This window comes from Pseudorasbora parva, chromosome 19 (genome assembly GCF_024679245.1).
Source record: "Pseudorasbora parva isolate DD20220531a chromosome 19, ASM2467924v1, whole genome shotgun sequence".
NCBI classification, from domain to species: domain Eukaryota; kingdom Metazoa; phylum Chordata; class Actinopteri; order Cypriniformes; family Gobionidae; genus Pseudorasbora; species Pseudorasbora parva.
The window spans coordinates 21,739,247-21,765,868 of NC_090190.1; the positions used below are offsets into that span (position 1 = coordinate 21,739,247).

A 26,622-nucleotide genomic window follows, 5' to 3' on the forward strand; every position below is an offset into this window, starting at 1 on the left:
TGCAGGTCACTTCAGAGTGCTAGTTTGGATGCAGCAGACTACCATGAAATCTGGCTTACTTTATTAAGACTGTACAGCATCACTTTACTGCAATAAACTATAGTCATGTGTTAGATTGACTTGATATGTGTGTGATGGATGCAAATGGTTCGACATCTCCTTGTTTGAAATGCAAAGAGTATATTTCTATTTCTTACAGAAGATTTAAATGTACAATTAGCACTTTTGCCACAAACCAGTCATTGCATTAGAAGCTAAATCAAAGCAAGTGCTGTCTGGAAATGTTTTTTTTCTCTCAATCATTTTGGTGTCTTAGTTTTCAAGTTAACGCAGGTGTTCAGAGAAACAGCAGGTACAGTTTAACACATAACAGCCTCATCAAATAAATGAGTATACATAAAAAAAAAAATACAACAAAGAAATGTTTTTATTTTGGGCCTATACAGTTGCTTTTGAAAAACTGCCTATTATGGGTCAAGTTGATACACAAATTACAAGAAAAAATTCTGTGTGCATGACCCTAAATGAGAAGTTACAAATGTTAAAGAAAAGAAGATTGGAAAGTAATAAGTGGGGAAAGTTTTTGAAAGATTTAAATATAATAATAATAATAATAATAATAGATTTTATTTATAACACATTTTTCATTCCGAAGAATCTCAAAGTGTACATGGAAAATAACAAAAATTGATAAGAACAAGTAAAAATCTAAAATAATAAAAACACTCAACACATAAAGCCTTTCTGAATAGAAAATTATTCAGTTCTGCTTTAAGATGGTCCAAGCTCTGCACTGCTCTCAGCTAACTGGGGATATGGTTTAAAAGCCGTGGGTCAAAATATGTGGGTCAAATTGACCCATTAACATCATAAACATAATATAAATTATGTGTGTACATGTCAAAACACATCGGCATGTCAGCATGTTCATGACACTAAAAGAGAAAAAAAACACAGCTAAACTGGCATTTTACTTTTCTCAATACAAAATGGGTCACATTGATCTGCAGCATACCATGAGGGCTAGAAAACAACTGTAACCTAAAAACGGCAATATAAATTACTTGGTTTTATCCAACTGCTTGCCGACCGGATTCTATTTACCAGACCACATCACTATCATCATGTGTTAATGAATTAAAGACCTGGCTCAACTCTAATTTTCTCTGTCTTAATCTGACTAAAACAGAAATGATAATTGTTGTTCCTCCATCTCTAACAAAGAATTTAAGTAATATTCCCAGACTTGACCTTGAAGCTACATCAATAATTCCATCTGCCACTGTCAAAAATGTGGGTAAAAAAGATGCTGAAGCACTAGTCCACGCGTTCATTACATCTCGCCTCTTCTGTAATGTTCTTTTTTTCCGGACTACCAGCACACTCTATTTCATGTTTGCAATATATCCAAAACTCTGCCGCAAGACTACTAACTAGCACATGGCAAGAACACAAGGGACACGTGTGAATCACATGACATGGGAACAGAACCCAACCAAACATCAGCATTACAATTATTTACCATCACTGAATCAACCTAAAACCTGCATTTATAGCAACAAACGCATCATTATACTCAAGTCAAGCGAAAATACTGAGCCCTGCATTTTCGCTTGAATAAAGCAATGACAGATGCAAACCAAAACAGAAACACTGAGCCAGAGGAAGATTGTATGAGGGATTGGAATGGAAAAAGCGTGAAAAACCTTGTTAACCTTCACCAGACCTCCAGCTGCAGTGTGATAAGATGCTTCTTGACACCTTTAAAGAGACAGGATTTTTCATTCAGTTCATTTAAGAGAAACAATTTCTTAAGTTAAGAGGGGAAGGTTTACACATTGTTGCTCTTTTGTGCAATTCATTACTTATTTGTTCAATGAAACATTTTTTTGGGCTACAGTGAGGGGTTCTCAAATGATGGAAGCCTGTCTGATTCATCGTTATTCTCGGGGGGGATTCGGTGGAGGCCACAGTGTTGACTCATCAGACCTTGCCTGCAGCAGTATCTCTCTGTGACACTTGTGTTACCAGGGTTTATGTTTTAAAGATTTCTATGTTGCATGCAGTTTTCTGTGGGTAGCTGTTTTTAAGATGCCTAATGTCGTTTGAAACAGAGTTGCTTATATTCTAAATATTCTACTACTCTAAAAAAAAATAACTACTCCATTCTTTATAGTTACTATAACCCTTTACAATGGGGATAATGCACTTTACTTGTTAACATTAACATTAACTAACAATTAACAATACTTCTACAGAATTGATTTTTTCTTTTATTTATCCATCTGGTGCTGTGGCTGTAGTAAAGCGCATGATGGAGTAGAATCAGAAACAGTCCTTAATAATTAAAATTAAAATAAAGAGATAACTTAATCACAATAACATACAGACTTTTACAATACCATACAGGCAAAAAAGGACATGCACTGTGAACTTACATTAACATAACTAACATTAACAAATATGAATAAAACTAACAAATAATACCTTATTGTAAAGTGTTACCAAAGCACAATGGTGGGAATTATGCATAAGATGCTAAACAGTATTGACTTCACATGTATGCTGCACAATTGATGGCTGCCTTTCCTTCAATATCTGGTCTCACACAACCATCTAAAATGGAAGAATAATTTGTTTTTCCCCTTTGGGATTTGATGTGATGGATTAATTGCTGCTTGCGGAAAGTGAGAGAGTGACATTTTAAATACTAGGTATAGTTTATTTCTCTGTGGACCTAGCATTTAAATATGCCACATATTACGTTTGATGTTTTCCTCCTGGGTCAAATAGCTTAAAGTACTGTATATCAAAAACTATTTGTTATGTCATTGTAGTTGTGAGTGACAGCAACACCTCCTTGAGCCAGCCAAATGCCTTGTTAACTTAGGGTTTAGCTTGTCACGGATCAGTGTTTCTGACAGACCCTGCCTTCTCTCAGAGAAATTATCAATCAAGAGGTTCCACTAGAAGGTCAGCTGTGTCAGGATCAATTAGAGTGCACCTTCATGACTTCATAGCCCCATCAAAGAAACAAAAATAAAATATGACATGGGATGCCAGAACCTTGCTGGTGTGGCTTGGGTCTTCGTAATAAACTTATTTGCATAATAACATTGAGAACATTTATCATTTTTGTTAGTTTGTGATGCCATGCTGGTCTAGGTCAAAACTAAATGAGTGAATTGCAATTATCATGATTTATAATGATTATACCTAGGTAAAACTGAATAAGACTTTTTATACTACAACATTTCAGAGTATCTTAAAGATTATAGAGCCCACACTAAGGAAGAGCAAGAAGCAACAATATGTGGTTGTACAAAAAGGTTGCTCTAATGCAATTTACAGTTGTGTGTTAATGTAACATAAAACTTTGCTTTTTAACTTACTTTACAATCACGTTCTAAACAGACAATCAGTTGTGTTTTGAATCCCTCGTTGAAGATAAATAGAAATATGCTGTGAAGACAGACAAAGGAAAAAATATAGGAGAAAAAAAGAGAAGAAAAGTATATGGGGTGTATATGGATAGGAAAGGCAGTTAGTGTAGCACACAAACAATTTCACACCCTTATGAATCTGTGTTCTTCATTTGTATCAATCCACAGTCCTGTCACTCTCTGATGAACACAAGTGAGGAGAGGTGTGTAAAACAAAATCAGGAGCATATCAAGAAAGCACAAAATATATAATGTCTTTTTTTACCAATATGTTTTCCATCCTTAAAGTCAGCATGAAATTAAAGTTGGAATCATATTTTCTTCTCTAATGTGGCATCTGAGTAAAACGGCTTCTGGAACAAGTTGGATGGTTGTGGTGGTGATTTTGTGACAGGTTGTCTCGCCCTCATGGAAGTAAACACATAATCAGAGAAGATATTTTGCTGCAAGAAGAAGGGAAATATATTTTGGGCACACAAATAATTTGGGGACTTGGGAGATGGTCGAGGTAATGCCGTTGGCAATGAGCCAGGAGATGGCGAAGGGATGGTGAAGTGATGGCAGTGAGTAGGCAAAGGGTTGGCAAGCCAGCATGGAAGACTGGAGGAGGTACAGGCAGAGGAAGGCTGACCGGGAGGAGATGGAAGGTAGGTGCCCAGGCCACAGCCGGAGATGATGCCATAGGTCATAGGTCTGAGGTGAGAGAGTGACAGCGGAAGCCCTGGCGACAACGACCAAATCACTGCGTCAACCTCTAGGCCGGTGTGGGTCCAGAAGGCAGTGGGCGAACTATGGTGAACTGCGCCAACTGTGGTGTGCTGTGCAAGTCCACAGCACAGGTGTGGCAAGGTCTGACCCAGGTGTAGCCAACTGACCGACGGAGCCCAGGAAGGCAGAAAGGCAGATGGTCCGTGCTGGAATCGTGGGTGGGATGAGCATGTACGAAGGAGTATGGGATAGGGGTTTAGGAGGAGTGACATCTGTCGAGGGTGCAGGTGGAATTGTGGGCTCCTCTTTCCCATGCGGTGGTAGCTCCCAGCTTACCCGAGATGGATTTTAGCCACAGGGAGGAGTAATGGATCCATAGGGACTGGTGGAAGATGGTGATTAGTGGGTAAAGATAATGGCTGGGGATGATGGAGGATGGCTAAAAATAGTCTTGTGAAAAGGGTTAATTCCTCTAAGTTGGCCTGATGAGGTGGTGGGAAATGGAAGCAGTGAGGACCAGACAGGACTGAAGTCATTAGATCAAGGATCTGGAAATTTTGCAGCCAGTGTTTTGCTCTCAGTGGCGGGAGGATGGGGAGGGCTCTCCTCCTTGCCCTCCGATTCCATGGAGGCTCCCTCACTGGTGGGTGATGCAGCCGGCATGCACACCTGGTCAGACTTGTAGCTATGTTGGGCACACACATCTTCGATGGCACAGACTTGTGGCCTAAACTGCTTTGTTCCGACCGGAGGGCACTGGGTCTGGAGTAGAGGCTGGTGATGTCCTCCACGATGAATGCGGATCCACAGGAAGCCAGCAACCACTACACACGAAAAAACAGGTAGTCGTATAGGAAAGTTGTCTGAGGCACCAGATCCAGAAATTCGGTTAGATTTTCCTTGAGGGAATGCTTTCTCTTATCAAGGCAAAGCAGCTTGATGGCAGGGAAGTCCCTGATAACAGGGAAAAAAACAAAAAACAGAACAATCACAAACACAACCTACTAGCAGAACAATAATCAGCTTAATTTCACTTTAGTCCAGTATTCTGTTCAAGGAAGATGAAGACAAAGATCACACAACATTTAATAGAACAATCTAAATAGAAAGGCAATGTGTGAGACAGGCATACACAAACACTAGCAGACGCTAAACTGAAAACAAGCAGGAACTAAAATACACAGAGATGATTAACTAAATGATGAACAGCTGTGATGATTGGGGTTAGTGTCCATGATGACTGATGAGTGGTGGCAAATTAGAACAAGGAACACATGTCTAATAGGGATGTGATGAGATCGTGTGCCACGAGATTAAAATGTGACGAGATTTCTCGTCAAGTGAAAAGCTTGATGTCAGCATGACAGAGTTTGAGGGTGAAATTAGCATAGAATATGCCACTGCTAGGTTTAAGTTGTAAACCTTCATTGTGCTTTTTTTATAGAAATAAAAACCATTTAATTCAGTTGAAAAGTGGTCGCTTCAATCGTAAACAACTGTCAGCATCTGCTCAGCCAGCATGACCTGCAGACACACATAGTGCTTCTGGAATCACTGTTACCATAGCCTTTACCTCAGGAAAGTTGTCCAATGTTCACAGTTTGTGAATTAGGCACTGTGATTATGAACACAAGGCTCATCATCATGTTCACATTATTATTAAGTGTTTTGATTTATTGTTTTCATGATTATGATTTATGTCTCAATGTCTTGGGTTCATTCCGAGTTGCTTAGCTGAGGGCAGCAATTGAACTCAGACTTTGTTGACTGTTATATTTCCTTTATTTCGTATTGTTTATAGTGTGATCAATGATATTCATGATTTGAATTATGTTTAAATGTGATTGTGATAGCACTGTTGATCTAAACCAGTATTCTTGTGTTATTAGGTTTAGCTGAGTCGACCCCTGTAGATGGCATGATCCATGAGTGTTTGGTGGGAAATTGAGACACCCCTCGCTGCAGCCTGTAGCACGATGACGTTGCTGGATCAGATCCAATACGTACTGGATGGTGGATCGTTATGGCAATGTCATTCATACCGATCTCTGGGTTAATTTATCATGCGTATGCGCTAGTCTTGACATGTATGATCAATATTGTATATAGATGATGTTCTATTGGGTAGTTGTAGGCTATTACTGATAAATAGTATTAAGTAATTATTGATGAATAAATCATCTTTTCATAAATGTGATGCCTAAATTACATAGTTTCGCTGTACATGCATGCAAAACAGTTACAATTTTATATTCTGATCTTGCTGTTGAGTGGAAGGAAAAATGAGTCAAGTAATTGTCTCTGTAATTTTAATCCTCAAGGTACAATGCAACACGATCTGTAAAGAGCTTAAAATACCAGTAGCCTATATACACATTCAAGGGTAAATGCAAAACGTGTGTCCTGATGAGCATGTTATTAATCATTATTTTTGCGCGAGCGGTTTGAGTATTTATCTATCCAGCGAAACTCTCCTGTGCATTCAATGATGTCCCCAAAACTCTACTGCGCATGCGTGTATGACGTCATCCAATTGTGAATGAAACCCCCGCGCATGCGCGTCCAGTACGCGTTGGATCTGATCCAGTACGTCATCGTGCTTCAGGCTGCAGCGAGGACTTCTTGGGGAAATTTGCTTATACAAGCCTGAGTGTTTGTGAGTTAAGGGGGTTGGGCCAGGGACAGCCAAAGGGCTACAGCATTTATGGCTATGCTGTGAGGTGAGGCCTAATGCCTAGTGCCTAGTTTGCTGTTTTCAGTATATGTAGTTATGTTTTGTGTTGTTTAATTTGAGTGTTTCATTTAATTCTTTGTTTTTGTTTTGAATTTATTTTGGAGCACGTGTGTAGAGACAGCTGTCTGAAAAAAACATCACTTGGACTGTAAGTTGGCCAAAGTTGTACTCCACTCATTTCATCAGTCCCTGGGCTTGCCGGCGAACAGGAAACGATATTACAAGGTAAACTGCAAACACCCAGCCCTTCACCCCTGGTGGGGTACGCCATACCAACTCCATGTGGCTGTGGTTGTTGCACCACTATGTGATGGGTTTATGTGCTTATTATGGTTGCATTTAATAAGGCTAAGAAAACAAAAATTTGTACTTTATTTCTACATGTTCAATTGAGAATGAGATGTCGTCACGACAACGCACCCTGCCCACAGAGATCACGGCATCCTCCCCCTTCCGCCATTTTGGGAGGATGGTCCGCCATGTATTGGATTCGGACAGAGACTGGAGAAGAGATATTCTGATGATTACCATGTACATAATTCCAAACTCGATGGAAAATGAAGTTTTAATCTACCCCAGCCGATCTGAGAAAGCAGCTGCTGGTAAACATACGCCATTATTTCACCACAGGGTGTCAGTCTTCATCTTACTAGTGACCGCGATGCTGGAGTGTGTCGACACCTAATGAACACGATCCTTTATTTATTTGTATTAAACATTTTGAGAACTATTCTGTCATTTTTCATTGTCACTAATTTTATATTTATATTTTATTGTATGTAATTTACATGTCAAAGCCAAAATGCTTAATTAATATTTAAAGTAACTTAGGCCTATAGCTTGTTGACTGTCATTTTCTTCTAACGTTATGTACGTACTGAGCATTTAGTCTACTTAAGGCTGGACTAAAAGCACCAGCGCACACAAGCGTTTCGTTTTATTAGATAAATTCATTTAGAAATGTAAATTCATCAGGTATATGATATGGTCAGTATGAAAAAAAACACTGTTAATGAGAGGACGAGCACTGGACTGCTGCAGGATAGTGGGGAGATATATTTATTTATATAACATATAGGAACATTTCAGAAACGTGCAAGGTAGTAAGGTGTCTAACGTTAGGTCTCTGTTCCATTCTGCTGCAGGCAGCTCATATTGATGTTTTTGATATCATCCAGCTCCTCTAAATGGTAAATGGACTGCATTTATATAGCGCTTTTATCCAAAGCGCTTTACATTTTTGCCTCACATTCACCCATTCATACACCGACGGCGATGTCAGCCATGTAAGGCCCATCCAGCTCGTCGGGAGCAGCTGGGGTTAGGCGTCTTGCTCATGGACACCTCGACACTTGGTCAAGTGGAACCGGGGATTGAACCACCAACCTTCTGGTTTGTAGACAACCTACATGAACCACTGAGCCACTGCCGCCTCTGAATACCTCTGCCTGGCACTGGTAGCAATTTCTCCCATTAGTGAACCTCCATTTCTTTTTATTTTCCATTTAAAAATGTCTCCGTTTAAACGACATGATGAGTTCCTTGAGCCGTCTTTCCTGCTCCGATCCGTCGGATCCGTCGGATCCCAAAATGGTGGACGGGCCCAAACACCGCCCAATTTGTCACGTGACAGCAAGCTACCATGACGTATGTCCTCATTCTCAATTTGTGAAAAGGAGTTGAATTAGGAGGTCACACAGTTTCAGTCAGAAGTTCTGGAAGCACATCATTCATGTAAAGTAAGGTCTGAAGAGACCCAATCAGTTGAGTTCATGGCAAAACCATTTACAGTGCTTCAGTGTTGTTGTCTTTCAACACATATAATAATTCATACTCAGAAAGTAGAAATAAAATGACAAAATGATTTAAAAATATTTCAAAATCGGTACGGCCAGCCCTGGGTGGATTAGAGCGCGGTTCGGTTTGGCTTGAGCACGGTTTGCATGCAGTGTGAGCGCTAACCGTGCCAGAGCACGGAACAGCTGTGCACTACTGTCATCATTATGACAGCAAACAACAAACTATTACTACTTGGATACACTTTTCAATTAAATCAAATATATTTAGGTTTATAACTGTCCTGTGTTATCACCTTATTAATGAAAATGATTTGTAGTTTCTGAGTAAAGCTGTAAATTCCCCCATCAAAGTCCGCTGCGTCTCTTATAATCTTCTGATACGTGCAATGCAGTCAAATGAAAATCACTGCGGCATAAATAATAAATCTATTAGAAAACGCTTGTCTACTGGTCTTCTTCAAAACCAAAAGTTGCATCATGAATGAGCATGTTTACATGCACACCAGTAAGCTGATTACTCACAAATATCAGCTAATTGAAATAAACAGTTTTCCCCATTTATATGCAAACCAGTTTACATTAACTGGGTTATTTCCTTGTAGTGACGTCAAAAATAATAATGTCCGTGTCTGACTCGGAGTATTCCAAATGTTACATCAGTTGTGATGTTAAATAAAGCATGCACCGTGTCAACGAGAAATTTGCGGCTCATATTATCCCTCATGCAGTTACAGATGCTACGTTTTGACTGAACCTCTTCTACTTCTGCTGCTTCAGATGAGTAAAAATACAACTTTACAATTTTCTGGGTCTTAAAAGAGTGTGCGTTTGTGATATATGTCCTTAATGCAAAACACTAGCTTGCTCTGTCTGGATGCATTTAAATCTTTTCAAAGTTTGCGTTTTTGTCACCTATCACACATGCACAGTTCAATAAGCCGACAGAAAGCAGGTTAATGCATTTACATGCAGCGGGATGAGAGGCAAAAAACGACCTGTCCCGACCGGTTTATGCTTAAGCCGTTATGACCTTACTCCAATGAAAGAAAACAAATCAATGCGTTTACATGACTATGTTCAATGTCGGCTTATTAGGCAATATCGGCTTAAGAATGTGCATGTAAACGCACCCAATGACGCAAGCCTGCTCCGTTACGTTAAGTGCAAGTGTGAGTGCAGGCCAGCGGGGGAGTGGGGAGAAGGGACAATCGCGCTCGGGCAAGGTACAAGGCAACCGTGCCTAGTATGAGTACACCCTTAGTGACTAATGAAACTATGAAAACTAAAACTAAACAGAACATAATAGTATATAGTAGTTAAAAGTTCATATGAAGTAGGACCAAATATATAAATAGAGCAAAGGAACAACTCACGTGCACGCGTACACACGCACGCACATCAGAGGAATGACTAGATGATCAAGATGCCACATGGAGGATACAGAAATCACAGAAAATTGTACATGTTTTATTTATAAGTGTCAGGCACAGACATGGTAAGTCAATGCAAAGGGGTTTTTTGCAGAGAAAACTGGAAGCAGAGGGAAGAGACAAACAGGTGGGAGGATATGCATAAGATAGTTGGTGACTTATTCTCGATGCAAATGAATAGACACGGGCAGAAAGAAGACAGATCAGGTAGGTTCTCAGGTGAGCAAGAAAGGCTTAGTCATGTGTGCAATAGTAAGGTGGAAGGTGACTGCTTAAGTACAAAGTGTGATGAGTGTGATTGCTGGCAGATGTGGGTGATGGTGAAGTGTGTGCAGGGGATGAGCAGTATGGGAAGTGTAGTGCAGATGCGGTAAATGAGCTGGTGACTGTGACAATAAGACTGAGCAACCAACTTCCCTAACTGGAAAACTGTTCAATCAAAACAAGTAGTGAATCAAAAGTATAGAAATAACTGAGATGAGCTGGACACTTGATTCAAACAAAAGAATAAAATATTTAGCTGGTTTATTTTACTTAGTGTCTTTCACAATACAAATTATAGCAGGGAGTTCTGTGCGTGAAATAATGACGATGTGCAAATTAAAGAATCCGCAGATGGATTATTTCCATAATGACCAATGTAATCTACCAGTTAGTGTCTAGTTTAAGACATGCTTAACATGGGGAGGGTAAATAATGGTGTGAATACAAATAAAATGAGTGCAAACCTTGGTAAATCACGTTATGTGATTCATTTAAATGCTCTCCTCCCATAAATGTTTGTGTCTGAAAGGGAAACTCTTACAAATGCATATTCAATAAGGTCAGCCGCAAAAATAACTGTGCCCATGCCTTTTTGAAGCTAATTTTTCACTGCATGTATTTAGTAAATCCTGACAGTAGTTTTAACACCAAAAAATTGTGCTAGTTAATCTGGCCCCAAATCAGAAATATATACCTCCTGTTACAACACACATTTCATTCAGCATTATCAATATAGATATAAAGTAATATAATTATTAAAATGAATGCACTTTTAAACTAAAAGCAGTCAATCAGCGTGTGAATCACCTCCCTCTCTTTTTTAATGAGACTCTTGAGCTTGTTTATTGAGATGTTTACAGAAATATCTCTCTATATATATTGACATATACTCTGTGAGTGTCATCCACACAAATTGACAACACTTACACAAGCAAGTCATGTTTATAGGTTGATAAACAAAGCAAAATCAATATCTTGCCAAGTGTCCCCTTAGGTACACGTACCTCTGGTTGAGAATTACTGCACTATAACTCTAATTGCCAGAAATCTTGTTTATACTGCTAGAGATTTAATATTTTAATACATGTATTTGGTGTGAACATTGTGTTCAAAGCTTTATCAAGAATCTGAGTTTTCATCAATCATTGAACAAGCAGGAGACAAGCGGAGAATTTTCCTAGGATTTGAAATCCAATGGATATTTACGTAACATTAAATACCGAGTTATTTTCTTCCACTTTTGTATGACACCTAAATAAGTTTTTTTTCTGGTAACACTTTGGTAGGGGGAATACATATTCACTATTAACATGTGACTTTTGCCTTTCTCAATAAACACCTAATCTCTGCTTATTAATAGTTAATAAGTTAGTTGTTAAGTTTAGTTATTACATAGGATTAAGGGATGTAGAATATGGTCATGCAAAATGTATATGTGTTTTATAAGTACAGACAATATCCTAGTAATATTCATGCTATATATGCAACTAGTAAATAGCAAACATAGAACCCTAAAATAAAGTGTTACTGTTTTTCTTTAAGAACATTATACATGTGCTTGGATTGAAAGAGGTTAAAAGAACAGGTTTTCTTGCAAATTAAAATTTGGATCATTAATAGTCATTCCCCAGATGTCCTCATTACCAGTTTTAAAAATGAATAAATACTAGTCAGGCCTACATAGCTGTTGGCAAAGAAATTAAGTCACAGATGTTTTCTTCTTTGATAAAATCTGACCTTTTATTTAAAAGTGCCGTCCAACTCAATGAGTTCATCTTGGTAATACTCTGACAATGAGTTAGCCCAGGGGTTTTCAAACTTCATAGATCCACAAATATGATGGACCTTATGAGGAACCCCTTTTCTAAAATCCATATATTTATTTTGTATCTATGGAAAAAAAAAAACATTTAAAGTTATATAAATAGTAAGTACAACATATTGTTTCCAAAATTTAATTGGATATACTTAAATGTTGGATGAATAAACCAGAATAAGAACATTTTTAATTAAAAATTTGTATTTTGTATTTAAACGTTTATGCACGTTTGTTCGCTTCATTTCACAGCAGAATCTTTTGTAAACAAGACAAAGGTTGAACTGGATTTGCAGACATGTTGAGATTAAAACAAGATTGCTGTGCCTTCTATATTGGATCTGACAGGAATGGTGCAACACAATTATGTGAGTAAAACATATTTTTTATATGTGGTAGTATTGCATTGGTACAGATCGAATTGATTGTGTGTACGTGTCTAACAGAAAATACCTTAGAATGCTGTCAAAGCCTTTTATTTGTGGTGTTGTGCTACAATTCATGATCACTGATCAGTCTCGGACATGTAGCCTATGGGCCAGGGCTCGCAAAGCTCAATGTCCTGGGGCTATGTGTTTTTAAGACGGGTTACAAAAATGTAAGCCCGGCCTGACGACAGGCTATCTTAAATAGTGAAATAACATTGATGTGTTGTTCATTCTCTTGACTTGATATTTGAAGGCCATGCACGCACGTGTGTGTGTGTGGTTCACGGTTATATTCACAGAGCGGGTGGGCCAAGTAATACAAAAACAATATTCCAATCAATCGCGGATGGATGAGAAATGAATTGTGTTTGTTTGATAAAGACATTTTGCGAGCCCTGTAAGTGTTTCCCCACATGCTTTCCCACATGTACTGAAGGGGAGCTGGAGCTCATTAAATATGCAAATATTATCCAATCATAGCAGTGGGCGTTTACTTCCAAGTCATCAGTGCGGCAAGCCCATAGAAACCGAGCATTACAGGAGAGAGCATCAAAACCAGGGTAAAAAAAAGCCCATTACTTATTATGATGTGTTTGAATTTAAAAACCATGTGAACACCATAAGTTGACCTTAGACAACAGTATAAAAATATAAAAAAGCCAGTTCATGACCCTTTTAAGCTATTAGCAAACCACTAACATCAAGCAGGTTAATAAAATGTTCAACAGCAAGAGCATGTTTAAATCAGTAACATGACAGACATCTTGTACAGAGGGGACAGTCTTGGGGTTCTTTCACACCTGCCTCATTTAGTTCGGTTAAATCGTACTTGAGTTTGTTTCCCTCTTTGGTGCGGTTCGTTTGCTCAAGTCTGAAAGCAGCAATCGCACTCGGGTGTGCACCAAAAGCGGACCAAACAAGCGTACCGAGACCTCCTTGAAGAGGTGGTCTCGGTACGCTTTCAAACGAACTCTGGAGCGGTTTGTTTGTGGTGAGAACGTGTTCCGACCTCGAACAGAACCAACAAAAGTACTGATAATTTTTGGGCTAAACCAGCTGCCGTAGTTAGCTGCGCTGACATTGTGTGCATGACATTATTACCTGATAGATCGTTGGAAATATTTTCGGGAAGATGAGCATGTCAGTTAAAAATAATTAATGCATGCCTCCGCTTGAAGTGACAAGTGATGCGCGCTCGCCGTCTGCAGTGCATTAGAATGTTGTTTTCACGTCGCATCCGCGCTTCATTATAGAAATGTATTGTTTGTAGGGCCGGGACTGGATTAAAAAAATTAATCTAATTAATTAGAGGCTTTGTAATTAATTAATTAATCGAAATTAATTGCATTTTAATTGCATATAAATATTTGACCTGAGAACAATGAGAAGTAATTTTTTTTAACATGGATTTTTAGTATACCATAGAATAATGACTGAATACTTAAGCTTAATCAGCAAAATATTGTTTATTTATTTCAGTTCAGCATACCAGTGCAATGTTTGCCATTAAGTTTAGCAAAAGCATATTTGTGATATTTGAGGCTCGATGTGCTGCGGTGATACGCTAATTCCTTGTTGTATAGCTTGCACACAACCATGCTCTTGTCGACGATTCCATCCTTTCGTTTTTTAAAACAAAATTTCACATCCACGGGGCCAAGCAAAGCAGTCTCATCAGCTTCTTCGTTCATGTTTTCACTATGTTTTGTTGTTGTCGTGACTCGTGAGCACGTGAGCGCTAGTTGGTGTTCCAGTATAATCGGTCCGTCAAAACTCATTCATTGAAAAACGTTCCGTGGTGCAAAAATAAGTGTGGTTAAAATTGTTATTTATTTTGAAGTTAAAGTCCCGTAATTAATTAATCTTAATTAACGCGTTAAAGTCCCGGCCCTAATTGTTTGCATACTGTCACGGTTGGTAAATCCGCTGTCTCATTCTAGTCTTGTGTGTGTGCAGATGTATGTTGTGTGGGTGTGTCTCGTTACATTGTTTGTTCTGAGGGGCGTGGTCACTTGTTAGCCAGATCAGCGGCGAAAAGGAGTTTAGGAAATACGCCATGGCCAATGAGTGATGTGGATGTTGTCACGTGCCTGCGTTTTGGTTCGTTTCAACTGGTTCGGACCAAAGCAATTAGTGTGGTGTGAAAAGGAACCAAAAAAGGTGAAAAATGCAACAATGTATAATTGTTTTCCCTTGGTTCGGACCAAATGAACCGAACTAGAGATGTGAAAGCACCCTTGTACAGTCATTCAGGTCTAGTTCCCTCCAAAAATAATCACCAAAGGCTTTGATAAATATTCTGTAGGTGTTTATGGAAAAAAATGTTTTTTAAATTACTGTAGCTATTATTCACTGGCCAACACAATGTTTTAATTCCCTGCTGTAAGATTGATAACAACATAAGAATGGAAGCATTAAATATTTATTCCTATTTGATTGTGTATAACCCCAAGCAAGTTGACACAGAGTGGAGTTCTCCTTTAATCCATTTTAAGGGTAATTACGCCTCCATAAAACCATATACAGCCAGTAGTACTAGTTTCCAACATTTCCATTTCATTTTAACAGACTTTGGAAATGAGCTCTGAGAAAAGTATACCATTTCCTCTGTTCCCTATTGGGAGAAGCAAAACGAACCTCATTTTGATTAATAATAACAGTGTTTGCCTGAACAATAACCTTTAATTATTAATTACTACACCAGCCATCAACCAACCTAACTGATTTTAGCAAGCCTGCTATGTCAAGAAAAATACTTTGTCATTTGAGCATTGTAGCCTATAATGAGGGAGGCACCCTTGAAATGAAAATAGCTCTCTGCTGGCCTCTGGCTCACCTGTCAATGTGGTTAGTACTGTGACATGATTTAGTTTTCACTGGGAGTAAAAGAATAATCTGTCAAACAAAGGACATTGCTTCACTGTACATTAGGTCTTTCCCCCTATTTCTAGATGTTTCAACATTGTAAGATGAAGTCTAAACATGACATCTTTTGATAAGATACATGGATGCATTTTTTAAAGGCTGTTTATTCTTTTTGTTCTTTTATGTTAACTGTAGGTCCATGCAATTTTGTAGCACTATATGTAAATGCTAGGGCTTTCTGGATGGTTGCAGTGTTGTTGATTGGGTAGAGATAAATACAATCAAGATCAACTACATTTAGATCCTTTTCCTATTTAGCATCTAAACTTTGGAACAGCATTGTTAGGGAAGCAGACACACTGTCGGTTTAAAGACATCTTTTTAAACTAGCATACATAGCACATTATCAATTTATATCAGTCAAATTAGTTAAATGATAATTGGATAAAATATAAATTAGGTCAGCTGGAACCGGGAACACTTTCTATTATACTCCATGCATTTGTTACATCATAAGAAGAATGGCATGTTTATCAGGAGGTTTACTGTAGTCAGACGGACCCAGGCCTTATATAGATTAGATGGAGGACCTGTGCCTAGACATGACCACAACGCAGCCCTGAAGTGTCTGCAGAGATCGTGTCAACAAGCCCCTGTGAAGGGTGCATCGATACAACAGCCTGTGTCCATACTGGCGCGATGACTCCAACCTTCATCCAGGCGGATGGCCTGGCATGGTACTGGATAAATATTTTAAATGTTCTGATCAAATCTGACTTCCAACCTGTAATGCTGCCTGAATCATATTCATGCACTGTTTGTACATTGGCCAGAGGAGAAATGGCCCCGACTGAGCCTGGTTTCTCCCAAGGTTTTTTTCCTCCATTCTTCCACCTGATGGAGTTTGGTTTCCTTGCCACTGTCGCCTCTGGCTTGCTTAGTTGGGGACACTTAATAAACGGAAATATTATTGCTCTGCCTGCATCAACACCATCGTATGAGAACTGAACTGAGCTGGACGATGACATCACTGTTTTCTGTAGATCTGCTGTATAGATAAATTAACTAATTTAATAAAACATTTACAACAGAAATGAATCAGGACTGAACTTAATTAAGCTGGGCAATGACACTATTTTCTTGTAGAGCTGCAGTAAGGCATCAAACTAAACATGCGTTATTTTGCAATCCATAACTCTTAAAATATGCAATATTAACTGCAACTCTTGCTTTAGTGACCATCACTAATATACCTTTCAATTCAGTTTTGTGGGGTATACAATGAAAAGAACATCAAAGATGTGTCTTGAATGCTAAAGCTGAGAACAGAGATTATGAAAACATATAATCTTTTTTTCTCAGCTATTAAAACCATTAGGATAATATCATCTACATTAACTCTGGATATTCATGTAAGGGTAGCATCAGCATTATAATGCCAGAAGTAAAAGGGTAATTTACTCTTAACTTATATGAAACTTTGACAAGCTTTTACTGAATCATCTTTGGCTGTCATTACATGCTGGTCTTTGAAATGAGTGTGATGCAGATTTAAAGAATGCATCTTTGCAATATTCTTGGCACACTGAATGATTAGGTCCAGTTTCTATCTTATTATTGAGATAACATTAAAAATGTCTCTGTATTGGGTGAAAAGTGTGAAGGACATTTTTTTTTTCATAACTACCATTTATTTAATGTCTTGATTAACATTTATATGCATTTGAAAGCTAATTGTCCCCAACACTTGAGACAAACGTGTGTCTGAATATAACAAAAAAGGATATAATGTTCAGTGGAATTCTGGGATACTTTGTAATTGATAGAAGGTCCTCCTGGGTGTGATTAAATCATATTAATTACTATCATATCTGATTACTACTGCGTGCCAGGCTAGAGACTAGAGATCTAACTTCCATTCCCAAGTGATAATGTTCACTGGAACCCTAGATATCTTATTTCCATTCCCAAGTGATACTGCTTAAGTAGAGACCTCACTCCCAAGTGATAGTGTTCAAAAAGGGTGAGACATCATCCGACTCTCAGCAGGTGTCGAAGAGGAGATACACGTTTAACTTAAGCCAAGTGAGTAGGAAAAAACGGTACAAAAAAAGACAATCAATATTTTATTTGACTGAATGTTATTTGTTTGTAATGTTCAGTCCTTTGAACTCAAACAAAGACACATTTAACAAATTTCACCTGTTTTTACACACATGAAGTGTCACACTGTAAACTAAAATATCACACAGCAAAACTGATGACACACCAATCTCAGAATAATATAAATAGGGCTAACAGGTGCTTTGGAAAATCAATCCTAGTGGTGGGAGACAAAGAGGAAGAAGAGGGGAAAAGAGAAATGAAGGGGAAGGGCTAAAGGACGTTTGTTCCTGATCAAATACAGTATAGTATAAATGACATACTACAATATAGTTGACCATGTTCTGTATGGAATGACCATGAGGAAAGTTGGTCTACAGGGTTTTTATACTACTTACACATAGAGTATAATTACAGTAGACAGTAGAAGTACATGTTGTGAGAACTTTCCCTATTCTACAGTAAATATTTCAATATGTTGTACACCCTCAAACTTAATGGTTACATTTATTTGTAGGCAAGTACTTCTTACATTTTGTATTTTTGCAGAACTGAGAGATGAGTTGACTGCCTAAGGAAGAGCGAGAGACTGCTCTAGACATGATAGGACATGTACCATGGCAAGGCAGTGGCGGGCGTGGGCAGACCTGGCCTGTGGAGCATGGGTAGACCTGGTAGTTCAGGAAGCCATGCTATGTCCCTAGCAGGAACCTAACTTCTCTCCTTCGGACCGCAACCTTCCCAGTCCACCAAGTACTGAAATCCTCATCCCCTGCATCTCAAGTCCAGAATACGATTTACCGAATACGTAGGTTCTCCATCTACAGGTCGCGGTGGAGGAGGAACCGGAACAGGCGGATAATAGGTGAATGAAACAGGTTTTAATTTGGAAACATGGAATACAGAATGGATCCTCCTGTACATTGGAGGAAGTTTGATGTGGACTGGCACCGGATTAATGATCTTGGTGACAGTAAACGGGCCGATAAATTTGGGAGCTAACTTATTGCTAACGGCACGGATCGGAATGTTCTTAGTAGAAAGCCACACTTTTTGACCAACAACTTAAACTGGAGGTTTCGACTAGTGGCGATCGGCCTTAACCTTGGTGTGGGTTCCCACCTGGAGTAGAGTCTTGTGGGCTCTGGTTCATGTGCAAAAGCACCTCTGGACAAAAGCGTGAGCAGAGGGAACCGCGACTTAGGATTCTAGAATGGGAAAAATTGGTGGCTGGTACCCTATACTACCTTCAAACGGAGTTAGGCCCATGGATGACACTGGTGACGAATTGTCTGCGTACTCCACCTGTCATGATTAACGCTTCCCCGGCTCATCCTCCGGACCACCGGAGGGAGCCATCACCGGAATACTGAGGCACGATCATTCGGACTCCAATTCCCATGGGCCCTCATTCCTAGGACTGATTACACTCACACCTGCACTGCATCACACACCCTATTTAAGACACACACATGCATCACACATTTGCGAAGTCTTGATTTGCTACGGTTGTCATTTCTGAGCGTTTTCCTGTGGACTGATTCTTTGTTATCGCCTGGACTGTTTGTTATCTGTGATCCTCTGCTGCCTGCCCTGAACCTTGCCTGTACCCTGGACTGTGATTGTTTGCCGTCTGTCTTGATCCTTGCCTGTGACGCGTCTCTGATCCTTGCTGCCTGCCTCGACCATTGCCCATCCCTGTTTACGGTATTGCTTTATCCCTGTCTGTTATTCTGCTGTCTCAAATAAAGCTGCAAATGGATCCACTCCCTGTTGACCCCTCATTACACCACCATAGAGAGTTGTTGGCTCCAGGAGGAAGGTTTCTTAGCAACCGTACATCGCAACACTCTCTCTCGCTCTCTCAAAATCTTGATTGGCTCGCTCCGTCTGCCTATTGCTCTGGGGATGGAAACCCATAGATTATCCCCCTTTCTTAACCAAATGATATGCATGGCGTAAATCCAATTTCGTGAAAAAGGATGCTCCCTTCAACCTCTCGAAGGCAGAAAACATTAACGGCAAAGGATAGGTATTCTTTACCATAATGTTATTCAACCCTCTGTAATCAATACAAGGTCGCTGAGAACTATCCTTCTTACCAAAGAAAAAGAATCCCCCCCCCCCCCCCCCCGCTGGAGAAGAAGATTGGCAAATGATCCTGGCTGCTAGTGAAACAGAAATATATTTCTCCATGGCCTCCATCTCCGGAACAGAGAGAGAGTATAACTTACCCTTAGGCGGAGACGTACCTGGCTGTAAATCTATAGCAGAGTCATAGGGATGGTGCAAAGGTAGAGAGGCAGCCCAGGAATTACTGAACACTTCCTTGAGGTCAAGGTGCTAAGTGGGAACATTAGACAAATTCACCAACTCCTCCTGTAAAACAGAACTAAACACAGACGAACAGGCAGAAACAAGACATGAGGCATAACACTCATTACTCCATGCTAGGACCGCACTCTGTCCCCACACCTGTGGACAGTGCTTCACCAGCCATGGGTGACCCAACACCACGGGAACCTGTGGAAAGTCCATGACAAAGAATGAAAGCTTTTGGGTGTGATTACTGGAAATGGTGAGTGACAACAGTTCCGTGCGGTGAGTGATGCGGGGTAGTTCCTGGCCGTTGACATAAATCTGGATGGGGAGTGACGTGAGAGGTATCCCCAGCTGGTAAAAGATCTCAGCGTCGATGAAGTTTCCCTCAGCCACGGAGTCCAATAGTGCCTGACAGTGGTGAGATTGGGTTTCCCACTGGAGTCTAACCGGAAAGAGAGTTGATGATGAGGACTTTTTCATGGAGAGCCCACCCGATAGTAGCCTCATACTTACTACCGGGCTCGATCTTTTACTGGGCACTCATTCAGAAAATTATTATTGCCGCCACAGTACATACAAAGTCTCCTGGATCTCCATCGTTGTCCCTCCTCCCAGGAAAGCCGGGCTCTACCCACCTGCATGGGTTCATGATGGATGTCCAGACTGACCGTGTGTCACATGCCTGTCCTGTCTTGTGTGCACTTGTGGGTTTTGTTATGTTGAGCATGTGCTCGTGTCCCTGTCAGTTCCCTCCCCCTTGTTATCTGATTATTGGTTAATTTGCCCCACCTGTTCTCCCTCATTATCTGCCTTGTTTGTTCCCTTTATAATCTCCTTGTGTTTGTCAGTCTGTGTTGGATCCTTGTGTAATGTCTGCGTCTTCCGTCCTCCGTCCTCCCCGTGATTCTGTTGGTTTGTTTAAGTTTATATGTTATTATTCTATTATGTGTTTTTCCCCCTCGTGGGTTTTGTTTTGAGTTTGTTTTATTTGTTATAAATAAATATATTATTTTCTGCACTTGAGTCCTCGCACCATTTTCCCTTGTCTGTGACGTGACAGAAGGATCCAACCATCTGAGGACTCAGCAGGACTTGTTTTTTTGTTGTTTGTTTTTCCCTTTTTTTTCCCTCATGGAGTTTGGGAAGAGACTACGAGTGATGCGACACCTAAACTCGAAGTACATCCGGCAACAGGGGTCGGATGTACAAGAGTTTGCAGGACTGTTCCTCAAGGAGGTCGAACATTTTGGGCTCAACGAGGCAGAGTGGAAGGAGACTTTTAACCTCTGCCTCGACATGCCCCTCTCTCCAGGGGTGATGGACAGGATGGGGAGTCTGGGGTTCTGGGAATTTGTCTACTGCCTGGGCCCCAGTCCTTCCATGGTGCGTGTTCCGGCGGATCGTGCTCCGGTGGTCCCTGTGCCGGTGGATCGTGTTCCGGTGGTCCCTGCTCCGGTGGTCCCGAAACGGAGGAGGAGGAGAAAGGCTCCCTCCGTACCTGCTCCGGTGGTCCCGATTCCAGGGGTCCCAGTACCGGTGGATCGGATTCCGGTGGTCTCTTTGCCGGCGGATCGTATTCCGGTGGTCCCTATGCTGGCGGATCGTATTCCGGTGGTCCCAGTACCGGCGGATCGTGCGCCGGTGGTCCCTGTGCCGGTGGATCATGTTCCGGTGGTCCCTGTGCCGGTGGATTGTGCTCCGGTGGCCCCTGTGCCGGTGGATCGTGTTCCGGTGGTCCCTGTGCCGGTGGATCGTGTTCCGGTGGTCCCTGTGCCGGTGGATCGTGTTCCGGTGGTCCCGAGTCCGGAAACGGCCTGGAGGGCTGTGATGGGATGCTTTGTGGTGGCAGTCCTGCATGCGTGGAAGGGGCACAGGGCTTTATCCGAAGCCCCGGAGGCAGTTCCGGTGGTCCCAGTTCCGGTGGATCGTGTGCCGGTGGTCTCAGTTCCGGTGGATCGTGTTCCGGTGGTCCCTGTGCCGGTGGATCGTGTTCCGGTGGTCCCAGTTCCGGCAGATCATGTTCCGGTGGTCCCAATGCCAGCAGATCGTATTCCGGTGGTCCCAGTGCCGGTGGATACTGCTGGACTGGAGAAGTTTCCCCAACGCCCTGCCTGCGCCGCTGAGGCGCCCTGCTCTCCCTGTGCCCCTGAGGCGCCCAGCTCTCCCTGCGCCCCTGAGCAGTCCTGCTCTCCCTGCGCCGCTGAGGCGTCCTGCTCTCCGTGCGCCGCTGAGGCGTCCTGCTCTCCGTGCGCCGCTGAGGCGTCCTGCTCTCCGTGCGCCGCTGAGGCGTCCTGTTCTCCGTGCGCCGCTGAGGCGTCCTGCTCTCCGTGCGCCGCTGAGGCGTCCTGCTCTCCGTGCGCCGCTGAGGCGTCCTGCTCTCCGTGCGCCGCTGAGGCGTCCTGCTCTCCGTGCGCCGCTGAGGCGTCCTGCTCTCACCGCGCCGCTGAGGCGTCCTGCTCTCACCGCGCCGCTGAGGCGTCCTGCTCTCACCGCGCCACTAAAGCGTGCTGCTCTCACCGCGCCTCCCTGGCGCCCCCTGCACTCACCGCGCCTCTCTGGCGCCCTGCTCTCACCGCGCCTCCCTGGCGCCCTGCTCTACCCGCACTGCCCTGGCTGCCTGAACTCTATGGGCCGCCCCGGCCGCTTGAACTTGGTGGGCCTCCCTGGCCATTCGAACTTTGTGGGCCACCATGGCCTCCTGAACTTTTTGTTTTCCTCGTTCCTCCCTTGTTTACCCCTCCCTTGTCTGTACCTTCTTTGTCTGTCCCTCCCGTGCCCCCCTGGTCTGTCCCTCCCGTGCCCCCCTGGTCTGTCCCTCCCGTGCCCCCCTGGTCTGTCCCTCCCGTGCCCCCCTGGTCTGTCCCTCCCGTGCCCCCCTGGTCTGTCCCTCCCGTCCCTCCCTGGTCTGTCCCTCCCGTCCCTCCCTGGTCTGTCCCTCCCGTCCCGCCCGGGTCTGTCCCTCCCGTCCCTAGTGGAGCGTCTGGTAGCCGCTCCTTAAGGAGGGGGTAATGTCACATGCCTGTCCTGTCTTGTGTGCACTTGTGGGTTTTGTTATGTTGAGCATGTGCTCGTGTCCCTGTCAGTTCCCTCCCCCTTGTTATCTGATTATTGGTTAATTTGCCCCACCTGTTCTCCCTCATTATCTGCCTTGTTTGTTCCCTTTATAATCTCCTTGTGTTTGTCAGTCTGTGTTGGATCCTTGTGTAATGTCTGCGTCTTCCGTCCTCCGTCCTCCCCGTGATTCTGTTGGTTTGTTTAAGTTTATATGTTATTATTCTATTATGTGTTTTTCCCCCTCGTGGGTTTTGTTTTGAGTTTGTTTTATTTGTTATAAATAAATATATTATTTTCTGCACTTGAGTCCTCGCACCATTTTCCCTTGTCTGTGACGTGACACCGTGTCACCGCTGGTGACCAAGTACGCTTCTGCCGAATCGGGACCCTGGACTGACGAACCCATAGCTCCCCACGAAGGTGAGCATCCACTCATAAAGCCGATGAGTCCTTCTAAGGTCTTGGGCAGGTCCAGCGCATAGATCTCTTCCTGGACACGGTCAGCCAACCCATAAAGGAACATGTCCCACTGCGCCTCCTCATTCTATTTACATTCGGCAGCGAGTGTTCGGAACTCGATGGAATAGTCAGATATTGATCTGCCTCCCTGGCGAAGATCTGTCAGAACTCGGGCAGCCTCACATCTAGTCACCGCCCGGTCATGGAACAGCATGGCAAGTGGTTCTACCACACTGACGTCCCCCACTGAGCTGCCCGTCCTGTAAGCAGCATCAAGACGAAGGCCACTTTGGACGCTTCGGAAGGGAATGTGATGGGCTACAGCGAGAAGAACAGTGAACACTTCATCGGAAATGGTCTGCAAAAATTTAGCTCACCAGAATAGGACTCTGGGGTGGGTAATTGTAGTTTGCGGGGACTCTCCCCAGATGATGGAGTGGAAGGAACAGGCGGCGTGGGTGGCGCAGCAGGCACACGAGGACATTGTATCTCTTGAACCGCTCGACCAATAGCTGCTATCTGCTCCTCCTGTTGATCCATACGGGTGACACATCGAGACAGGAAGTCGGATAACTCCGGTGCACTTGCTGAATCCATTGTGGATCAGATCATTCTGTCACAGGAATAAAGTTAGAGGGTTCAAAAGCAAGGGAACAATTATCTTTATTGATAATAAGAGAGTAGTAATCAGAGTCGGATGATGATGTCATGATGCAGTCGATGACACCGATAGCGCAGAAACCCAGTGGACAACCCAAATCTCAGAGTCTGTGAAACCGTGTGTGAAAACCACTGGTGAGGTGCCGAATCCCTCCAGGTCAGAAGTCAGGCTAGATCCACAGCAGAAACAGAGAAGGTCAGGAAACACGCACCAGACAAATTCTCTGTAAACAGAGCAGAGCGATCCTCCAAGAACAGGCAAAGCAATCCTCTGTGAGAGCAGCAGAGCGAAATCCGTGCACAGGTAACACCACTGATCCTACTGGTTAATGAGAGCTTGCCAACACTCACACGCACACTAGGACAAAAGCGAAAGATCTGACAAGCACAAGACGCTCGACAATGGGTATAAGTAGACCCATGAAACGAGTGGCAGCTGAAGCTGTAACCAGCTGAGTGATAATCAGCTACTACGCCCACGCCCACCACCACACACCGACACCAACACTAACGTACCACATGACACAGTACAAGGCAAGCAGGTGATTTAATGAACCGTGACAGTAGTATTTTTAAATTGTGCGGGTTTTCTCATCCGCTATTGACGCTTGCTGGTCGGTGCCAAAGCGAGATGCATTCTGGTCTGTCTGAAGTCCACACAAGTCACCTATCGATGCATCCTCGATAAAAGGGACACAGATCAAGGACACATCTGGGTATTTGAACTGTACTTGGCTAGATGTGAACTTTGAATTGGAACAGTGCTTGACCATCAACTGATGACGATTCACAATTGAGATTCCTCCCATCCTCTGGAGTTCGTTCTCCTAAGTTTGAAATACAAAGGACGCAAAAGACTGAACAAGAAACACCTGAGAACAATCAAGACAATGAACCAATGACAGAACTGGACCGAGAAACCTACATTACTAAAAAAAACAATGACACGAGACTAGGGAAGCACATGACATGACCACATGAGGGCACAATGAAATCACAACAGCAAACATGACATTGAACATATCAAAATAAGAGTGTGAAACAAAACTCCAACCAAACCGTGACACTACTGTAAATCACTTTACAGTAGTGTAATACAAATATTTTTTTCTTAAAGATTATTGTTGAATTGCACTGTATCCTGCACCCCTCTATTTATGTTGTTTACTGTAATAGAAATTGAGCTGCAAAATTATTCATAATTGCCAAAATGAGGATTTTGAAACAGTGTTATAAATTTTGCTGTGGAATAATCTGTGTATTTGTAGGTTTTGTGTAGCCTGGATGCCAGGCAAACTCAGAAAATTCGCTAAAATTTGCATTCCTGGGTCTACAGGTCCTGGTAAAAAAAATTAGCATATTGTGATATATTTCATTATTTTCCATAATTTAATGATAAAAAATTAACTTTCATATATTTTAGATTCATTGCACTCCAACTGAAATATTTCAGGTCTTTTATTGTTTTAAATACTGATGATTTTGGCATACAGCTCATAAAAACCCAAAATTCCTATTTCAAAAAATTAGCATATCATGAAAAGGTTCTCTAAACGAGCTATTAACCTAATGATCGGAATCAACTAATTAACTCTAAACACCTGCAAAAGATTCCTGAGGCTTTTAAAAACTCCCAGCCTGGATCATTACTCAAAACCGCAATCATGGGTAAGACTGCCGACCTGACTGCTGTCCAGAAGCCCATCATTGACACCCTCAAGGGAGAGGGTAAGACACAGAAATAAATTTCTGAACGAATAGGCTGTTCCCAGAGTGCTGTATCAAGGCACCTCAGTGGGAAGTCTATGGGAAGGAAAAAGTGTGGCAAAAAATGCTGCACAACGAGAAGAGGTGACCGGACCCTCAGGAAGATTGTGGAGAAGGACTGATTCCAGACCTTGGGGGACCTGCGGAAGCAGTGGACTGAGTCTGGAGTAGAAACATCCAGATCCACCTTGCACAGGCGTGTGCAGGAAATGGGCTACAGGTGCCGCATTCCCCAGGTTAAGCCACTTTTGGGCTACAGAGAAGCAGCACTGGACTGTTGCTCAGTGGCCCAAAGTACTTTTTTCGGATGAAAGCAAATTGTGCATGTCATTTGGAATTCAAGGTGCCAGAGTCTGGAGGAAGACTGGGGAGAAGGAAATGCCAAAATGCCTGAAGTCCAGTGTCAAGTACCCACAGTCAGTGATGGTCTGGGGTGCCATGTCAGCTGCTGGTGTTGGTCCACTGTGTTTTATCAAGGGCAGGGCCAATGCAGCTAGCTATCAAGAGATGTTGGAGCACTTCATGCTTCCATCTGCTTAAAAGCTTTATGGAGATGTAGATTTCGTTTTTCAGCACGACCTGGCACCTTTACAGTGCCACAACCACTAGTAAATGGGTTACTGACCATAGAATTACTGTGCTCAATTGGCCTGCCAACTCTCCTGACCTGAACCCCATAGAGAATCTGTGGGATATCGTGAAGAGAAAGTTGAGAGACGCAAGACCAAACACTCTGGATGAGCTTAAGGCCGCTATCAAAGCATCCTGGG

At 42.3% G+C, this 26,622-nt stretch overlaps 1 long non-coding RNA gene across 1 annotated transcript; it reads right to left on the reverse strand.

Annotated features, from left to right (window-relative positions):
• Nucleotides 1-3,210: 3,210 nt before the first annotated feature.
• On the reverse strand, nt 3,211-5,279 carry LOC137048107 (uncharacterized). The gene is made up of 2 exons (XR_010899314.1): nt 5,157-5,279; nt 3,211-4,975 (listed from the first exon to the last, which is right to left on the reverse strand). It is a non-coding gene; the product is annotated as an uncharacterized lncRNA (long non-coding RNA).
• Between the last annotated feature and the right edge of the window lie 21,343 nt (nt 5,280-26,622).